The sequence below is a fragment of the Patiria miniata genome, unplaced genomic scaffold (assembly GCF_015706575.1).
Source record: "Patiria miniata isolate m_02_andy unplaced genomic scaffold, ASM1570657v1 HiC_scaffold_1, whole genome shotgun sequence".
Classification (NCBI taxonomy): Eukaryota; Metazoa; Echinodermata; class Asteroidea; order Valvatida; family Asterinidae; genus Patiria; species Patiria miniata.
In genome coordinates this window covers 30075322-30082358 of record NW_024037047.1, presented here as the reverse complement: position 1 = coordinate 30082358, position 7037 = coordinate 30075322, and positions in this window count along the sequence as shown.

Genomic DNA, 7037 nt, shown 5'->3' with positions numbered 1-7037 from the left:
GGGCTGCCAGAATTTTTAATCTGGAAAGAAGGAATACAGGGTTCGACTTGAGCGGTAGCCCGCTAGCCAAATGAGTCAAAACTGCAGCGGGCTATAGTCAAACTAGGCCTATTCCTAAGTAGCCCGGCTGGCGAGTCAAAAATTATTATTGGGCTACGGCAAAGATGAAAAGACAAAAAGAAATAAATCAATACATTCAGAAAGCAAACCTGTATCAATTTGTGTCTAATTGTATTAACTGATTACGGTTAAATTATTAGATCTGTTATTCAAAACACTGACAAGATTGCTTCAGGATACACGTTTTAGATGTATGCGCATTGTTGTTTATGGGACACTCTATAAGAGTAAAAATGCCCGCGGGCTAGTTAAGAACCCTGAGGAATATAACTTTCAATACATGTGAACTCCACCAAGTAGTCAACAGATACATAAATATAAATGTAAGTCTCGTAATGTAAAGACAGAATAATTTATGTAGTGTTTAATTAACCGGCTGAATTAGGCAATCAATGTTCATCCACTGAGGATCGACCTTGACGAAACTTCTATTTGAAACTGAATTTTTATGTTGAAACTTCTCGTTGGAGCTTGTTAATCAATGTGTAAACATTAACAGAGACGGAATTCATCGTACATAAAAACAGTGACAATGTAAACAATATTTTTTTCTAAGCATTTTCAGCAAACGTCCCTCGAATTGCCATGCTAAGCGGCGCGGCGAAGGTGAAACGAAGTGCGCCCTCTTTTACAAAGCTTACGTTTGCCGTTAATTTCCAGAATAGCTGCACTACTGCAGTGCATCGCGAGAGGGCAGTATAAACAATACGTACGGGCGTTCAGGCAGAAATAAGGCCTCCGGCTAATTATGATATCCGATATTAAATCATGTGATTACGCGCAGACTCCGAACTGCCTGCGTTTGGCGAAATTCAAACTCCGGTGGTGGGCTGGTTACGATTACTGCAAGTATTGTTTTGATGCTGAAAAAAATCAAATCGACCAATGCTGTAGAACTATAACAGTAGACGAGGTCACATTTTCTCATTGTCTTTCCCTTTGACCGAGTCTTGTCAGACGCTAATTTGACCGGAAGGGAATGGAAATAGTACCGTCCCGTTCAGCCGGCCTCGGGACGCTCTGACCACACTAACTTCCTTGGTTCAGTTGAGGGTCAACGCATCCGTACCCCCTGGAAATTTGTTTTATCTCTGACACAATACTACCCAAAGCGCCAGAATCACATGAAAATGAATCATGATGATAAGAATGAACCTGCATTATTTACCCGTGATGCACTTGCACAGCGCATGCGCAGCGCAGTAGTGAAAAAACTTCCGAGCTTGAAGGATAATGGAACTAGTTCCGTTTAAAAAGTCTGAAAAAAATACGGAGTCTACTAATTGAAGGTTAATGATTGCATTCGAGAAGCTTGCTTTATTCTAGATTTCTCTTGATTTATATTTTCATCGATAATCTTTTCGAAAAGAAACTACTACTAATGAAGAGTGAACTTTCAAAACGTACAGTTAATTGAGGAGAAATATGTCTTCTATTAAGATTACCCCTCAATTGAAATAGGATTTTTTTTTGAGCTGTAGACCTATACTTGCGCCAACTCGAAACGCTTGCCTCGTCTAACTTCTTACACTTGTTTGAAAGTATTCTTTATTCAAATGTAATAAAGGCATAAGTTCATAAAAATTAGAATCATGGACTCCCAGCAATATTTCTTGATGAACGAATATAGACCTTTATCATGCTGCCACCATTTCAGTCATGTTCCCTGTATCTAATGATACTGGTTTTTTTTGTGCAAAAATCAGGAACAAGACTATTTTTCCTTCCAGCTTCGCTTTGGTTTACGTTGATTTGAATAGGAAAAAATGAGATGGCCACAACATGATAATGGTCAATAGGCTAGGCCTACTCTGAAATGCTTATCAACCACAAAGTCTTGCCAGAGGATGCGATCACATAAGGTTGCAGGCCAGTAAATCGGTCCGAAATTGCCTGCGCCGGCCAAGTCACGATTTGCATGCCCTCAAAATCTTCAGTATTTGAGCATGCTGTGGGCCATGAACTTGAGGGTTTGTAAAAAATATGGGTGGAAGCCGTGCACAGGACTGTGAGCTTGTAGTTCCGTTCAATTTGGATGAATTTTGGGCCCTTAAAGCGCTCTATTTTGCAATGGAGTGTAGGCATCGTTTTTCAACATGGCGATGGGCTTCAGGACTATTTTTAGGGGTGATCATCTTCGGATGGAAATTTCTCCTAAAAGTCATAAGTTAACCCCCCGAAAATTGACAAGAAAATGAAAGATGATGAAATAAGCTTTAATTTGATGTGTGTCTTGAACACCTTGGAGAGTTGTGAGTATTTTTCCCGAATTTCTGAAGTGTGAGCATTTACCATTAGGGTCTATGGAAGTTTATTTACTGGTCTGCTACCATAAGTGCACCCATCTCACGAATCAAGAGGAGGTCATTGTAGTTCAGTTTACCTTTTAGAAACTCCCTTTTATCCAATTATTATCTTGAAATCAGAAACAGTGCATGGGGCGCTATGGAACCCTGGATTTCCCTGTGGTGGAGCTTTCTAAATACAATAGCAAAGCTGTATGCCAAGTGGTGACTCATGAAATTGGAGACATGGTAAAGTCGTGGGATACCCTCAAAGGTCGGGCGGTGTGTAAACGGTAAGGTATGCAACAGGTAGGCGCGCTGGACAGGGCCAACGGCTGTTTTCGGTCTTAAGGCTGTGGTTACGACAGCTGATTACTGATGATCGACAAGGCTTCTCGTGTGAATTGCAGGCCCTGTACCTTGAGTGACAAACTGTCGTTTCACAGTCACAACAGGACTATGCGAGTCTGTGTCTAACCATGGAGATATATAGCTCCATGGTCTAACCGACACTAAATCCACATTTACTTGATTGAATCAAACATTAGTGATATTTATGAAATTTATACAATTATGAGAAGCAAGGGAAAAGAATGTGCATGTCGGCATACAAAACTGCTACTAAATCTAATTATACAATGAAGCAGTTACAATTTCTTGTGTTTGTGACATTTCAGACTAAAAGGGGCAATGAGACTGAATCTGTTGGCAAATTACAATTTCTCTAGACCTGATTTTGTTTGATATTACAAGAATGGAACATGCATCAGTCGTATATACAGTCATGCAAAACTTGAAAAAAAATCTATGAAAGCCACTGAACCAGAAGTCCCACCCCTAAAATACAACCACGGGGTACAGTCTGGCTCCGAGGCTTATAGGGTCAGGTGTCTGACCTCATGCAGGTTCTAAATCATATACTTTTCAAGCGTCTCAAGGGAAAAATTAGTCACCGTGGTAAATGTATTTGAGGATACTGTTTCTCTTTTAACAGCTGATGCAGTAAGGCATGCATTTAATTTTAAAGGTTAAAATAATTTCGAATCTAATAACATTTTAACATCCTGTCGGATCTGAAGAAACGAATTAATTCACAAATCCTAATTAAAAACATTAACCATGCGCAAAAATTTACTCAAAAATGACGTAAATGTGTCCCATCGTCTAAAATGACAATTTCTTTGGTTGATATGATTTATTTTTGAAATGCGATGCCTTAAAACCTTTTACTGCTAGCTCTAGTATACTCCTATGTGAGCGTTGAGTCAATACGTGATTGAATAATAAGGAGCTTTCTTTTCAATGACCAAAAATGAACATTTAGTTTAAAGGGAATATACATCATTTGCTTTTGCTGTAATTTTCAGAAATGGGTGGAATTGGGGGTTGGAAATATAAAGCAAATATAGTTACACTAACTTTTTGGAGGTTTTGGGTTCGAAAATGCTATAAAAACCAAGAAAAACGATCATTTTCCTGTAGTCTGGTTCCCTGACTCCATATAAGAAGAAACAGAGCAGTTTACATACATTGGGGGAATTGTAAGGTCAGGGAACCAGTCTAGCTGGCTCGTACCCGTTTATAGGTTTGTAATCGATTGCAAACAAGTGCAATGGTCAATTGGGGCCAGTATTTGAAAAAAAGCCAGTTGTTTCCAACGCTGATCGGCCGATCAGCGTTGGAAATTGATACAAAAATACCACTTTTCTTGAAAATGACAGTATACCAGGTGCCATAATTTTACAGGATGCTTTAGACTGTCATTTACCAACATCCTGTTAAGGTATTTCGCAAAAACTTGATAGTTTTATTTTTCGATGTTTGCAAATGTTGTATATTCCCTTTAAAATTAAAAGTTGGAGAAACAAAATCAATGAAATTCCTTTATATGGCGATTTTGTGAGAAGTAGAGATGGTTTGACCGATATTGACCAAAGAACTGCCCCAATAAACACCCCGCCGTGCGAAGGCCAATTACTTTAAAGGGAAGATACAACATTTGCAAACATAAAAAAACCGGGAAAAAAATGGTCAAATTATCACGAAATACCTTACTGGATTGTTAGGAAATGACAGTCTAAAGCATCCTGTAAAATCGTGGCTCCTTGTGTGCTGACATCTTCAAGAAAAATTTTATTTTCCAACGCTGGTCGGCCAACTGTTTTTTTTCTTCAGAAATTGCTCCTAAGTAATTGTTCATATTTAGTTATCCCGCATTTTATTTGCAATTGATTACACACCAGTCAAGGGATACAAGCCTTCTAGACTGATTCTCTATACCTTACAATTTCCCAAAGTCTATAAATTGCTCCGTTGTATCTTAAGTGGGTCAGGGAACCAGACTACAAGAACATGATTGGTTTTCATGGTTTGTCCAGCATCTACAAGCCCAAAACGTGAAACAAGTCAGTTTAACAATATTTGCTATAACATACCAAACCTCCATTTTTGTAAATTGCAGCAAAGGCAATATTGTACATTCCATTCTAGTGCCTCCTTGGCAGTTTTGCAGTGAGACTGTTGAAACCACCCCTTTAAAATGTTCGATCCAACATCTTGTCGACGTAAGACAATAGGAATACTTTACATTCACAAAGTCTGAGTCCTCCCCTGCGGTTATGGCAAGTTTATGATTAATGGAACGAGGGGCGCAACTTTCGTTTCTAAGAAGGTAATAAATCTTCGGGGACCGCTGGCACAAATGTTGAGGTAAAGGAGGCTGACGTCATTTTAGAAGACGATACATTACAGTTGGCATTTGGAATACATGTACATTATGGTCGTTTGAAACTAAAATTTGCCAGTGTTAATGAGTAATTGACGCTAGACCTGATCTAGAAATAGGTAAGGGAGTGAACTACGCAGAATTAAGTTCAGAAAATTGGGGGGGGGGATATTACTTCGTTTGATCACTTCGTTTGGGACAAGCAAAGCCACATTTTCACTGAGTTATTAATTGCGAGTTGTCCTTCGGATAAATCAACACTTAATTCCAAGGAAGATCTTAAAGGGAATATACATCATTTGCTTTTGCTGTAATTTTCAGAAATGGATGGAATTGGGGGGTTGGAAATATAAAGCAAATATAGTTACACTAACTTTTTGGAGGTTTTGGGTTCGAAAATGCTATAAAAACCAAGAAAAACGATCATTTTCCTGTAGTCTGGTTCCCTGACTCCATATAAGAAGAAACAGAGCAGTTAACATACTTTGGGGGAATTGTAAGGTCAGGGAACCAGTCTAGCTGGCTCGTACCCGTTTATAGGTTTGTAATCGATTGCAAACAAGTGCAATGGTCAATTGGGGCTAGTATTTGAAAAAAAGCCAGTTGTTTCCAACGCTGATCGGCCGATCAGCGTTGGAAATTGATACAAAAATACCACTTTTCTTGAAAATGACAGTATACCAGGTGCCATAATTTTACAGGATGCTTTAGACTGTCATTTACCAACATCCTGTTAAGGTATTTCGCAAAAACTTGGTAGTTTTATTTTTCGATGTTTGCAAATGTTGTATATTCCCTTTAAATGGAGAATGGTATAGTCTCCCAGCAACTTCAGTCTAAATTGGTTTGCCCTATATAGACACTGTTCCCCCCGCGCTCCCCCCCCCCCCAAAAAAAATGAATCACAGTTACCAATCTTTGTGGCATTTAACAAGAAATTTTCTTTACAATATTTATTTTGTAAATTCCATATACGGGAGCCGGCCCAAAGCCTTCATTTCGAATTTCTCAGAATCATATACACCACATGTCTGTGACCGCTTGAAGGTACACCTTATATGTGAATTTTGCCACATCATTTATTTCAAATTCAGCTGGACATCTGTTATCTGCTTGCATGAGCAAAGGATGGAAAATAATGAACTTATTATAAACGGAGGATATTACATCATAGGACAAGGATATCGTGCCATTCGGTTTACATCAACAAAACCACACGAGGTAAAACAATCAGATCGCATGCAAACGGATCCTGTCTCCTGTACACAAAGGCCACACGATAATGACAAAAGGCTCAGGGATCAAGACAATTGGGTCAGTGAAAGGTGGTCACGTGATATTGCCACTCCGTCCGAGTTTGTGATCGGATGTCCAAACTCGTAGGCGTTACAAACAATAGGGGTAACTCAAGACGTTTGTGCTTGATTTGAAAGTCGTTAAAATGACCGCATGATACGTCCGTGGACGTTTTTAGCTCTAAATGAAACTCTTATCAATCATTTTCTAAAAGATTTGATCTAACCTGTTTATTATTTTAATTAAGTACACGAAAACAGCTATTGATACAACTTTGTGTAGCATATCGGAGGTTGAAAACGTAGCCCCCCTCCATAAAAAACAACAAAAAAAAACAACGACAAACAAGTGTGCATTACAAACGAAGCAAACAAGAGTGAAAAGTAAACGGGCAGTCGGAACTAGGATATTATTAGAGATGTCTTCCACGTGCTTATTTTCGAGATTCACCTAAAAAAAATAGATTTTTTTTTCAATTGCTATTTTCCTACAAATACAAAAGTTATTCACTTAGGAATGAGACATCGAACGAACAGAAAATTCACCGACGTTCAGCTAATGAATCAGTTTCTTCACAAAATTCGATTTATTGGCTGCCAGACAATAATTCG